Below are 14,659 nucleotides of genomic sequence, written 5' to 3'. Positions count from 1 at the left end.
TATATCTATTCACAAAATTAAAGGGAGTTTTGAAGTTTGATTGTAATTTAACAAGTTGTTTCGGAACAAAGAAAATCCTGTGCGCAGCCTACTTTGTTGTTCATCCTAGATCTCTCTTCTGGATAGACCTTGAATGTTTTATAAGCATTAACTGTGTCAGCGCGAGCTCCTTTGTTCTGTTTGTCAATATCGAAAGCTAACCTTACCGCTGTAGACATAACATTTGGAAGGCTCTGGAACAATCTTGGATTTACATGAGCAAATATAAGCAGAGGCGCGATATCTGTTCACCTCGTTTTGAACGCCCCACCTCCATCTGGATATTGGCACAATAATGATCAGGCTAATGAAAGGGAGTTGACAAACAAGCAGAAAACAATAATAATAAAAATAACAAAATAAAATAAATAAATCGCCTGTTTTCTTTATTTCACCCTCTTAATTTTTCATGTTTGACATTTTCCTATAGCCCTATAATATAAAAAAAAATTGACCAGAAAGGAAACCAGAAGATAAACATTTGGTTTTAAAGTTAAAGTTTACTCCAGCTATTGTGGTTTTTATAATTTTTGTACTTGAATTTTGATTTTGTTTTAAGAATTTTATTTTACCCTAAATAATATTTAATGAAGCTTCGTTACAAAAAAAAAATGACCATAAGATCAAAAGACATATAAACCATTCACCTTATAGGCCTACTTATGTGTTGTACTGCTGACTTTCACATATAAACATACATATATATATTTATTTATTCGATATTTATTATAGTTTCTTTTCTCCTTTACAGACTTTTTTTAAATACTCGGACTACATACTCAGAATGTGTAACTGACCTGTTCTCCAGAAGCACACACTGAAAAAGAGGCCAGTCCTACACACTGGATATCTGTTAAAGTGGACTAGCATGCTATTGTACATGCCAGGGAGCTGCTGACAAGTGGACTTGTTATTGTGGAAGACCAAGGATATCCTGAATTTGTTTGAGTGTGAACTTAAAGGTTTGTGAATTTCATAATTCTGTATATGAATACAAAAGTCTTTCTGCTGGATTACAAACTAGGACGCTGTGAACATGTCTGAGTTGATCAAAGCTGCAAACAGGAAGGCAACATGTGAGTAACACTTTTTGATGCTGGTCTCGTTCTAATAATTTTGTCTATTTTTTGCTTTTAATGCTGTCTCAATGTACGTCAAAACACGAACCTTAAACTAACACTAAAATTTACTGAGCCCACATGGCTCTCAAAAAGAGGACATTTTTTTTCACCATGAATTGAAAGTCACTAATAATATATTGAATTTATTTGTATAATTTTGTGAAGTTGATTAATGTTCTTAAAACACAAGATTTGTGCAGTTAACACATTAAAATTATTTCATGGACTTAATGCTGTTTAAAACTAAGATGGGGAAGCGTGAGATTTAGATGTGTTTACTACTTATCACAACGGGAGTAGAGACGACTCTCCAGGTCGCCTGTTGTAAGCGCATTAAGATATAAATAGAGGAATACATGAAAAACGTTGTATTGAGTGTAGAGACAGATCCACTGTCTTCGAGTAGTGTAGATTCACTGTCTTTAAGTAGTGTAGTGACAGAGGCACTGCCTTTAAATAATGTAGGGACTGAGCCACTGTCTTTTAGTAGTGTAGAGATAGAGCCATCGTCTTTGAGTAGTTTAGGAACAGAGCCAATGTCTTTCTGTAGTTCATGGACAGAGTCACTGCCTTTAAGTAGTGTAGAGAACTAATTATTGAGTTTGATATCGAATAAGGGAAATAACTTGTATATGTTTGGTAGATATAGTTCTAAGGACGAGGTTTTTCCGCTTTAGATAAGCTTTTGTTATTTTTTAAAGGATTTTTAAAAATATATTTAATGTACAATTAAATAAGCATGTCAACTGGTCAATCTGTATGTCTGAAAAATTTAAAAAATATTAGTAACCATAATTACAGTTACAAAAAAAAACAACACAACCTGAATATTTTACTTGCATTGTGGGCTACTAATACGAAATGCCATTGTCAGTAGACCCCATACGATGCTGCGTATGTCCAAATGTGTGTGTATGTGTGTTTTCTATTTGCTTCGAGTCTTATTTTGAAAAGGTTAAAGGTCATAAACAAGAAAAACATACAAAATACTTTTAAAACAAAAAAAAACATACAAAAATAATTTTAAAAAATAAACACATAGCTTATACGAACTTGTAATTGTATCAATGAAGTTGGATCCGTCATGAAAGTAAGTTTGTAAGAGATCTAGACCAACAACAATGAATGTGTGCGATTAGAAATACTTTTAACCATTGTTTCTGTTTAACCTATTTCAGGCTTTTAGCTTTCTCATTATGCTATGATCCTAGCACTGGTCTGGACCAGTTGGGAACATGGGGGTGTGGGAGATCTGAGAAAATTTTTTTAAATCATTTAAAAAAAATAAAAATGGGGTAGGAGCGGACGGCATGAATTCGAACTCATGGCTCGCGCTTACTCAAACTGACATACTAACTACTTTGTTAGTGAGGTGCTTAAGACATATAGTAGGTATAAATTCAGCTTATACCACCACTTTAGTACAATTTCTTTCCCTTGTTTGACATACCAGACAAAACAATTTATTACTAATTGTTAATTAACAAATTGTTTTTGTTTTTGTTGTTTGTTTTTGTTTCTGTTTTTTTTAAATTGATTTTTGTTTTGTCAGGTAAAAGAAAAAAAGTGTAAACTTCCAGCTTGATCCGAGCTCCAATGTCGGAGTATTGACGTGTACAAACTTTTTACTAGACAGACAGACAGACAGAGTGAGTTGTTATAAGCTTTAGAAAAATAGTTTAAATAAAAATCAGAGTAAGTTTTTTAAAAATATTTTTTGCCTTTGAAAACAAAAATCGGTATTTTTTTAAAACCTACTTAATTATATTGAAACAAGTGCAAGAATAATAAAGTAGAAAAATGGAAAAGAAACAAAAGACTTTGGTGGACATTCACCTTTTAAAGCGTTTTTTTTTAGTATTTAAAGAAACAGAAAGATAAAGAGAGATGGATAAGGATGAGACAGAGAGATAGAGAAAGAGAGAGATAGAGAGAAACGGAAACAGAGAGACACAGAGAAAGAACGAGACAGTGAGAGAGACAGAGAAAGACACTGAGAGACAGAAAAAGACAAAGTTAGATTCATGAATCGAATATTGAAATGAATGCCAACAGCTTGTCTTACATATTTCAATGTCGTACTGTCTAGACGTGAAATAACAAAAATAGTCAGTATAGACGTTCTCATTGGCTTCAAATAGTTTTTAACATATATAATTGTATATCTTCAATATGTTTCTAAATGCCCTTGTTTGTTTGCTGTTTTTTTTAAGGTCAAAGCAAAAATTATTTGAAAATTATTTAAAATATGCTAATGTATGCTCTCAGAATAAAGGAAAATCTAATCGTCATTCAATTATTTCAATATCTAATAAAAAATCATCTTTTCACAAGTTAAAATCAATTATTGTTAAAATGTATCAATGAATTTATAAAGTGTAAAAAAATTACAAAAACATTTAGTCAAATGTATATAAAATACACATGAAATACATACACATATGTGCAATAGATAAATCAGATGTACATAAAATTTCAGAAGCCTTTCACTACAGTACACAGAATGGAATCAAGCATTCCAGAAAACAAAAAACATATAACAACCTGCAGTTGATTCAACATATCCAAACCTCCTGTTGATCCAACATATCCAAACCTCCTGTTGATCCAACATATCTAAACCGCCAGTTGACCAACTTCGCTCATTCTTGTGGTATCAGAATTATTGAGGATAATTTCATTTGCAAATAGCTTGCACTTGATGGAATAAAAGCTTTTTTCTCTTTATATGTGTGTGTGTAGGGGGGGGGTGCGAGAACTTAGATGGGAGCAAGAGAGAGAAAGTGTTGAGCGCTGCACACGTTCTAGAGCAGTGATTCCCAAAGTGGTCTATATAGACCCCCAGGGGTATACGAAGACTTCCAAGGGGTCTACGAAAGTGAAAAAGTAAATTGGGGGTCTATGAGCTGTCCATGGGGGTCTATGACTTTAATTTTCACATCCCATTAATGTAACTATTTCAAACACTTATAAATGATTTGTACCTTAGTTATAAATATTTACCATAGTATTATAAATTCAAAAGTAAAATAGTCGTATTTAATTACAATAGGCCTTATAATCTAAATAGTTAATTTTGTCTACATGTAAGTAACGTTTAACAAAAAGAAATCTTGATTTTAAAGCGTTGATTATTTATTTCCTTGTTAAATAAGCGATTGTCTATAATAAGAGTCTTTTTATGAAATCAATTAAACTTGAGCATTATTTGAGACGGTGCCACCCTGATAAAAAGAGAAAAGTGAGAAAAAAATGTCAGAATAGATCCACAAAATCTTTCTTCAACATCATATAGAAAAGATGGTGGTTTGTGAGCCTCTTACAAGATCTCTATACCTATAGCCAAATACGAAAAACATTATAGATAAAACATTGATTTTACCAGCCCTTGAAGTAGTTTTAAAATCTGTTTTACACAAACCTTCATCTGATATTATGAAACGAATTTCTTTTAGTAACACTACAGTTCAAGGGCACATCGGTGTGATGAGCATTAAAGCTGCAAACTGCCTAATGGTCTTCAGCTCCATAGTTTTCCCCAGGGCTGACCCACGAAACCTTTCCCGTGTTTGGGTGTATAGCTGCAAAGCAGCAGAGGTTTGAATTCTATTTTCCTTCGGGTAGGTGGGCTGCAAGCCAAGGCTAATGAGTCCCTCCTGCCCGAAGCTTACTGGTTTAGGCGCCAGTAACTCACCTTTGCCTCTTCTCCTGTTAGTGAAAACAGCTCCGCAAGACCAATATTTGAGCAAAATGTGAAAGCTCAAGAAATACACGAGAAACTCTTTGCGAAAACTTTTACAATAATACATAAGGCAAATTAATTAAATTGTACACTGCAGTTAGAAATTAGTTAGAAAAATTAGTTTATGAATGTGCAAAAATGCAATATAAGTTAAGCAGGGGGTCTACCGAAAAATTAGAAAACATGGCAAGGGGTCTACGAGACAAAAAAGTTTGGGAACCACTGTTCTAGAGCAACCTTCCTTGATGTCCAGCGAAGCACTACATTGATGTCCAGTGAAGCACTACATTGATGTCCAGCGAAGCACTACATTTAGATGATGGCTTGTCTAGTGAAGCGTGTCTTCTACTCATTGATCTTTGACATATTGGAATAATTATTGTTAATAATAGATGAACTCTCTAGTTCCCTAAGTTATGTTTCATAATAGATGAACTCTCTAGTTCCCTAAGTTATGTTTCATAATAGATGAACTCTCTAGTTCCCTAAGTTATGTTTCATAATAGATGAACTCTCTAGTTCCCTAAGTTATGTTTCATAATAGATGAACTCTCTAGTTCCCTAAGTTATGTTTCATAATACATGATCTCTCTAGTTCCCTAAGTTATGTTTCATAATAGATGAACTCTCTAGTTCCCTAAGTTATGTTTCATAATAGATGAACTCTCTAGTTCCCTAAGTTATGTTTCATAATAGATGAACTCTCTAGTTCCCTAAGTTATGTTTCATAATAGATGAACTCTCTAGTTCCCTAAGTTATGTTTCATAATAGATGAACTCTCTAGTTCCCTAAGTTATGTTTCATAATAGATGAACTCTCTATGTTGACTGCTAGTTGACTGCCTGGCTGAATGACTGACTGTGGGGGCTAGTTGACTGGCTTGCTGAATGAATGACTTTTTGGCTATTTAACTGCCTGGCTAAATGAATGACTGTATGGCTATTTGACTTCCTGTCTGAATGAATGACTTTGGGGCTTGTTGACTTCCTGTTAGAATGACTGACAGTCAACAAAATACAAGGATATAGATCTAGTTGTAAGCTGAAAGATTGATAGATTTCAATTCAGGAACTATTACCAAATAACTGTACAGTTAGAAGATTTATCTATTATCGTCTTGCCTGTAATTTTATTTAATATTTTTTTTATACTTTGAAGCAAATTGAATCTCTAAAACTTTTATAAGGCCATTAAGTTACTGCACGTCAAACTTTATGGGAGGTTTTCAAACTAAGTTGACATTCATAGGGAGTACATTGGAGGCCACTTCCGGACTTCTGGAAGAGTGTCTAGAACATATCCACCTTACCAACTTGTGGTTCTCAAAGGTTCAATTAGAAGGTTTAGCACAAGTTGACGGTTCTCAAAGTATGGTAAACTTCTGGATTATTGCCGTTTAACTGGAAAGTGTAGTTTGATCGTGTATTTCAGTAATAAAAATAAATCCTTAAGAGACATAGAAGCAATACCATAATAAGGTTTAAATAAACATCAACCCACATACAATAAGAAGAGTAGAGTATCTAGCTAAATACAAACTATTCGTAATATGTGGGCGTGAGGTGAAGGCTAATGGCTAATGAAAAATACAATAATTTTATCTTTGGTTGATTTTGCAGTTAATAATGACATAGAAAAAAAGGGGGGGGGGGGTCTCTATAGACTAGGATTTTTTAAAATAGCTTAATGTATTCAATATTTCCTGTCATTTTCTCTTCTCTTTCTCTCTCTCTCTCTCTCTATCTGTGTCTATCTATCTATCTATGTATCTATCTATCTATCTATCTATCTATCTATCTATCTATCTATCTATCTATCTATATCTATTTATTTATCTATCTATCTATCTATCTATCTATCTATCTATCTATCTATCTATCTATCTATCTATCTATCTATCTATATCTATCTATCTATCTATCTATCTATCTATCTATCTATCTATCTATCTATCTATTATCTATCTATACTGACTGAGAGTTGCGGAGCTATCGAGTGGTCAGTGTATAAAGATGACTTCTAAATCTAGATGTAGGCTTTAACTGTATTGATAAACAACTATCGATACAAAGAGTCAATTAATTTAAAACGTTTGAATCTGTGTGGATATCGTTGTGTCTGTGTGCGTGGGTGCATGCTGAAGAGAGGCACGTATACACTCGGCCCGCCTCCCCCCCCTCTTTAAGTGTGAGTCAACATCGAGGATCTAATTGCTTGTAAAACTGTTTGCTTAGAGTGATTTGGCAAACGACTTTCTATAGAACTCCGGCCATTAAATTACTAATTACTCGAATTACTGCACCAACATTTTTTTTTAATAAATTGACATTTTAAATTGCGAAAGCATCGACAGCAGCAGAAAATATTTCGCAATTTTCTACTCCGCCGTGTTCTTATTGCCAGTTGCCCGTAGCTAGATAATGACACAAATTGAATTTGGTAGCAGCGACATCTAAGGACGTTACACTTTAACTTTTCCACAATGATAATAAAAGCAACTGGTTCGAATGTAGATTATAACGACAACCGAGGCTTGAGGGTCAATTGACATTCCAAAACCGACTAGGCTTTTGGCATTTCATTTTAGAAGAAAAAAAAGCGTGTCGTAAAGATTAATTACTTTATTTTATGAGAAAAAAAATACTGTGTGGTTTATTTTATAGATTGGGGTTGTACTTACCTAATTTTAAACCCGTTCACACTTTCTTTAAAGTCAATCACATGTTGTGGAGAGTTTCATAAAAAGTCAATACATGTTCCAATGTCCCATAGTCAACCTTGCGGTGATACTCGCTATGTTTAGACCAGGATTACTGCAAGTCCCTTGAGATCCCGTGATGAATTTTCTATGGCTCCTTGCAGCGAGGGTATTGAAAACAAACTTTCTATTCTCAAACCAGAATTTTCTTTTTACAAACTAAAGTGTAGGAGCTCCACACACACACACACACACACACAAAAATAAATAAAATGAGGAGAAAATATTTTAAAGTTTATTTTTAAAATCACACCGAAATTTGAAATTGTCCTGTTGTCTTGTCTAGGCTGTATAAAGCAGACGAATAGAGGACTTTGGGATTGAGAGGAGGCGGTGAGGGAGATCCAGTCCAGATCTCTCAGGGGGAGGCGAAGAACACGCAACCTATTAAGATTTAATCTATCAGTGTCTTCTAGTGTACTTTTTTAAATTTATATTTTTGCTAAAAAAAAAATCTTTCAACATTCCCTCCACATTATCATTGACTAATTACGTTCGTTATAAACATACTTTGTTCAACTCTTACTGTCCATCTGCCATCGACAACAAAATTTTAAATTTTCTACAACAGTCCATCTCCGTCTGCCTTGTTTCATTCTGAAGACACCATGGATCAGTAACATGAGAAAACAATCACGTTTCATGTATGTGTATAAGAACATTTCTAAACATAACAATCCGTCTTGCTAAGCTGTTATATCATTTGGCGACATAACAATCCGTCTTGCTGAGCTGTTACATCATTTGGCGACATAACAATCCGTCTTGCTGAGCTGTTACATCATTGGTGACATAACAATCCGTCTTGCTGAGATGTTACATCATTGGTGCCATAACAATCCGTCTTGCTGAGCTGTTACATCATTAGTGACATAACAATCCGTCTTGCTGAGCTGTTACATCATTGGTGACATAACAATCCGTCTTGCTGAGCTGTTACATCATTAGTGACATAACAATCCGTCTTGCTGAGCTGTCACATCATTTGGCGACATAACAATCCGTCTTGCTGAGATGTTACATCATTGGTGACATAACAATCCGTCTTGCTGAGCTGTTACATCATTGGTGACATAAAAATCCGTCTTGCTGAGATGTTACATCATTGGTGACATAACAATCCGTCTTGCTGAGCTGTTACATCATTGGCGACATAACAATCCGTCTTGCTGAGATGTTACATCATTAGTGACATAACAATCCGTCTTGCTGAGCTGTTACATCATTTGGCGACATAACAATCCGTCTTGCTGAGCTGTTACATCATTGGTGACATAACAATCCGTCTTGCTGAGATGTTACATCATTGGTGCAGCTGAAATTTAAACCTCAAATTTGATTTTTAGCGGCCCCCGTAAGGGGAAAAAGCCGCTATTAGGTTTGTGCAAAATGTCCGTCTGTCCGTCTGTCCGTCTGTCCGTCTGTCCGTCTGTCACACTCAGATCTCGAAAACTAGAAGAGATATGAAAAATATTATTTCATCATTAAATCCGGCTTGAAAAGTTTAGGTGCAACGGCTACTTTTGGTTTTCTAAAAGCAAACCGTTTAATTTATAAAATTAATTATGCAAGCGATATTTTCATAAAAATACACCAATTCTAAAACAATTACGTAAATGTAAGGGAGGCAATGTTACAATATGCTAACAAAGATTGACAATATTTGTGTATTTTCAGTATCACTAAGTCAAATATATTTTAAAAATGTACAGGAAATGTTTACAACAAATATAAATAATAGTTAAAGACGTTTTTTCTGGTCAACTAGCTGCTAAAATTAAAAGAAAACATTTCTGTTTGTTTATGAAGGCTAATAATGCATTTTGTATGTAAATATCACGCACATTTTTTTAATGGACTTTTTATGCAGCGATTTTCGTGCAGTAGCGTAACGTCGCAACATGATCAGGTGCTAAACCAATTCCTTAAACTTTTTTTAAAAATCAGATTTTATTTATTTTTTGTTTAGTGCCCCCATCCGAATAAAAGAAGCTTATTTTTGTGCGTTTTGTCTGTTGGTCGGTCTGTCCGTCACGATTAGATTTAAAAAACTAGAACTCTAAAAGCTATTGAAAATCTGATTTACCCTTTAATGTTCCTCCCATAACATCTCAATAGTTTTAAGTATCTAAAATTGATTGTTCCGGATTTTTTTGTGCAAAACTAATCAACGCCAACAAATGTTTGTTTGCTCTTCTAACTTATATTACATTCAATTTCCATGCTTAAACGTTGCAAAAACACATTATCAATAATATGTTGTTCCGTTTTTTATGTAAATAGCATATTAATGCTAAATCATAATCTCTATACTGACTTATATTTCATTAAGTGTAAAAATGTTCCGGATATTGTTTTATAAAACATGAATTATGCCTAATGATTGTTTGAAATCGCATAAGGCTTTTAAAAAAAAGTAATTTACTAGAATTGATTACTGAAAATTACTTTTAAGACATTTAATTTTCTTGTAAAACATAACATAGAAGTTTTGTAATCGATAAAGAAAGTTCCGGATTTTGTTTCTTACAAATCGTCGCCAGAAATTTCCGAATTTATTTAAAAATCTACTAACGCCAAATAATTGTTTGAACTCCCTCTTCTAATTAATAAACAAATAATCTTCTCATTTACGAAATAATGTTTTTACGGATTTTTATGAAAAATATTTTAACTCACTACTCTCTTACAGTACATTTAACTTTCTACCTAAAACATTAAAAAATCTAATTATCGTTAATATTATGTTCCGATTTTTAAGGAAAACAGAATCTAAACACCAAAGTAAGGTATGAAAATCTCTCCACGTGGCTGTAGTACATCTAATTTTTATACGAGACCATCCAAAAAATTTAATTAACGGTATTACATTTATCTGAAATTCTCTTTTTCTTTTACTATTTATACAAACATCCGGAACAATCTATTATATAAACTTTTCAATTGTGTTCATACCTAAAAATTATTGCGATGTTTTGAAACGTAAAATAAAGGTTAATCAATTTTTAATAACTTTTAGTTGTTTTTTTTTATATCAAGATAACGGACAGACCGACTGACAGACAAAACGCAAAAACAATGTGGCTTTGATCCTTTTAAAATAATATCTATTAGAACTCAGTGCACCAATGTCTATGAACTATCGTTAAATATCTCGTGTAAATAAAGACATTTTTTTTTATGGTACCGGTACTAGCCTATTGTGAGGTAATGGAATTTTTTTTCTTTGACGTCATATGAATGGACTCTTTAAATGTAATGTTAAAAGAACGCACTCGGTGCACCAATGTCTATTAACCCTCGAAAAAATTGCTTGTATTAATGAAAACATATTTTAGTCTAACTAAGCCGTGTGACGTAGTGTTTTTTTTTTCCTTTGACGTCACATGGAATGAATTCTTTAAATGAAATGCTAAAAGAACGCACTCGGTGCACCAATGTCTATGAACACTCGAGAAATGGCTCGTGTTGATAAAGGTGATTTTTAGTCTAGCTAGGCCTTGTGACGTAGTGTTTTTTTTTCCTTTGACGTCATATGGAATGAATTCTTTAAATGAAATGCTAAAAGAACGCACTCGGTGCACCAAAGTCAATAAACACTCGGATAAATGGCTCGTAATGATGAAGGCGATTTTTAGTCTAGCTAGGCCGTGTGACGTAGTGTTTTTTTTTCCCTCTGACGTTATATGGAATTAATTCTTCAAATGAAATGAAAAAAGAACTCGGTATAGTAATGTTTATTAAGCCTCGTTATGTGACTCGCGTTTAAAAAAGGAATGATATCTTGATTTAGATCTAATCTAGATTTTTTAAACTAGATCTAGATTTTTATTACAGTATATCTAGATCTGGATTTATATTCTAATTAAAATTATTTTAGAGTCTAGATCTAGAATTTCTAGATCTAGTTTAGACTAAAATAGACTAGATTAAGATGTAGAATTTCAATTTCTAAACTTAAAGTGTAAAAAAAAATTTTCATTTCCAAACGTTTTGATCAATATTGTAATGTTTTAATATACTAAAACTAATCTACTATTTTTTTATTAAATTTAAATTTAAATTTACGGCAAATGAATCTTTGAAACATTTTTACTTTTGACCATCGGATTGCTGCCTGGTCGAGCGGTTTGCGCGCTGGACTGTCGTTCAGATTTATGGATGGCCCAGGGTTCAAACCCTGCCCGCTCCCATCCCCCGTCGTCCCGCGGGAGGTTTGGACTAGGAAGTAATTATCTTCAACTCTGAAGGAACATCCGAAACGTGTAAAACATTTTACATCAAAATTAAATCACCTCTTGAATATTATTTGCGAATATGCAGATCCGACAGGGATCCGACTTCGACGGGGGCCGCCTCTGAGTTTGTGTAACACAAACTCTCTTTGTAATCTTGTTATTTTGGAACTTTCGTAATTTTTAGGGTCAATACTTTTTCTCTGGCGAAACATTAACGTATTAAAAAATGATGATGTATAAAGTTGATATTAAGTCGATGTTTTGATCATGTTATTGCTTTAAGTCTCAATTGAAAGCTTGAACAAGTTACATGGCACTTCTCTTTTCTAAAAATGAGTCAAACAATAATATAATCATTCAATCTTCTATAAAAGTAAAGTTCCACTTTTAGACCTTGCTATCTATGGGGCTGATGTTTCTTTGGCCCACGGTTAACAATAGTGTCATGTGGTCAGCACAACGACCAACAGCCTTTACTTTTCACGACTAATGTCAGTTATCCATTAGAGTTGGGAGGACTCGGAGGCGCCCTAAAGATCCCGAAATTTAAAATCCCAGTCTTCACCGGGATTTGAACCCGGGACTCCTCATTTCGGAAGCCAAACGCCTTACCACTCAGCCTCGTCCATTCATTGATTTAGTCTGCTTATATGTGTCAGAGGCGTAGACCACATGCGGCAGCAAGTGGCATCAGGCTGTGAAGGGCTTCAAACTTTATTCCAGTATGTATTTAGTTCCTGTTCCCTTGAGCTTTTTGGTTTTAAAAACAAAAAACCAGAACAGGATAATATATTGTAGACCTTACGACTTTGAAGAATGGCCTAAAAACTGTTCAGATGGTATTCGAATATTGATCTTTTTGTTAGAAAGAAAGTATATAAGATTTTTTTTTCAATATCTTTTTTGTAAAGTTGCTTTTTTACATACTAGCAATACTTTAATAATGAATACATGTTATTTTGTAAAAAGGAAGTCTTTTTGCAGTTTTATTTCGATTTTTTAGGGCATCATGAGGTTCTACCTCCCCTGGCATGATATACCCTAGCTGCGCCACTGACATGTGTAAATACCTATTACAATAGTCGCAAACATCGTCTTTAAAATGAAACATTTCGATACTCTTTCAAGATATTATTTCTTTAAAAAAAGAAGGGGGTATTTAATAAGTTTTATTGTTAAGATATGTATCTTTTTTTGTTCTACCATATATTAAGAGAACTTGACAGTAAAAGAGAACTATATAGCCTGCATTGCGCCAATGTGCCGTAAACTACTTGGAATCGTGTGATAAGATTTATTGATGGGCCTCCAGAATCGATACCTTTGGCACATAATCTAGGGATAAGAGGAGAAATGCGTATTGTTTTGGAAGAAGCGATTAAGGTTATCATTGTCCCGCTGTGTATTCATCCGCCCACTTCCATCCTTATGACCCAATGACGTGACACAATGCATCCAAGAGCCGCGTCTTCTAGCGCGGTGGCTATTAACTCGGCAACACTGCGACTAACCGGACAACTTGTGTGTATCTAGCACGTTATAGCTAGCAATAAATAGACGGTGTAGTGGTGCTTTATACCCCCATTCTTTTTTTTTTTGTTCGACCAGTGGGACTAACATGCTTACATTTGAACGAAAGAAATGAGGAAGTTTCAATGAACTTACACGATTTTTTATTTCAAAATTAAATAGATTATAAATAAATTGACTTAAGTCAAATGTAGTTCTTAAAAAAATATTAATATTATAATACATTTTTAATTAAACCCGATGGACAAATGTAATGAGAGTTGTTTGTTTTTTTTTAAAGTGATTTGCCATTAACTGCGCTTGCGTGATAGTAAACCCTGTAGGAACGTGAAGACATAGGCGCAAGAGTGAAACCTGTACGAACGTGATGACAATGGCGTTGACAGTGAAACTGTAGGCTGGAACTAGAAAACCTGATAGCCAAATGTAATAAAGAGTTTTTTTTGTTTGCTTTTTTAAACTGTTTGTTTTTGTTCATGAACTGTGAGTGCTTATAAATATTTCTTTCTAAAAAAACAAAACAAATAAAGATAAAAACAAAGCTTATATTGAGTGAAATGGTATCAATTATTTTTAATCAATCATGTCATTAATTTTGAATAGATCTAGACTAACATTAATAAATGAAGAGATTGTATAGTCTAGAACGTCTCTAGTCTGTTCAGCAAGACGTGAAGACGTCAAGTGAACGATGTATGACACTCAGTATTGACCTTTCTGAAGTCAGAAAGACGTCAGGTCAACTGGTCAGCTCTTTTCTTATGGTCTTATGGAAACGTCTTTTTAAAATAAAAGTTTTGAATCTACCATGATGAAAACGTCTCTCGCGGATACAATTATGAAATATCATTTCTATCTATCTATCTATCTATCTATCTATCTATCTATCTATCTATCTATCTATCTATCTATCTATCTATCTATCTGTCTGTCTGTCTGTCTGTCTATCTATCTATCTATCTATCTATCTATCTATTTATCTGTCTGTCTGTCTGTCTGTCTATCTATCTATCCATCCATCCATCCATCCATCCATCCATCCATCCATCCATCATCCATCCATCCATCCATCCATCCATCCATCCATCCATCCATCTATCTATCTATCTATCTATCTATCTATCTATCTATCTATGTCCTTAGAGGTAACGAGCTGGCTTAAGTTGGTAATCTCATTTATTAAACATCGTAAAAATTTCATTTTTATCATCAAATATAACTACACTGAGA

At 33.8% G+C, this 14,659-nt stretch overlaps 1 protein-coding gene across 2 annotated transcripts in view; it reads left to right on the top strand.

Annotated features, from left to right (window-relative positions):
• Positions 1 to 14,659, top strand: part of LOC106070507 (5-hydroxytryptamine receptor-like) — a 260,736-nt gene that overhangs the window by 31,746 nt on the left and 214,331 nt on the right. Inside the window, exon 2 of one of the 2 annotated variants that reach the window (XM_056032622.1) lies at positions 791 to 1,001. The gene's annotated coding sequence lies outside the window, so the exon portion shown is untranslated. Of the gene's footprint in view, positions 1 to 790; positions 1,116 to 14,659 lie in introns of both variants that reach the window. The other variant, XM_056032611.1, reaches the window with a different exon arrangement.

This window comes from Biomphalaria glabrata, chromosome 1 (assembly GCF_947242115.1).
Source record: "Biomphalaria glabrata chromosome 1, xgBioGlab47.1, whole genome shotgun sequence".
Taxonomy (NCBI): domain Eukaryota; kingdom Metazoa; phylum Mollusca; class Gastropoda; family Planorbidae; genus Biomphalaria; species Biomphalaria glabrata.
Note: the sequence above shows the minus strand (reverse complement) of the source record. Positions and strands in the feature narration are given on the sequence as shown.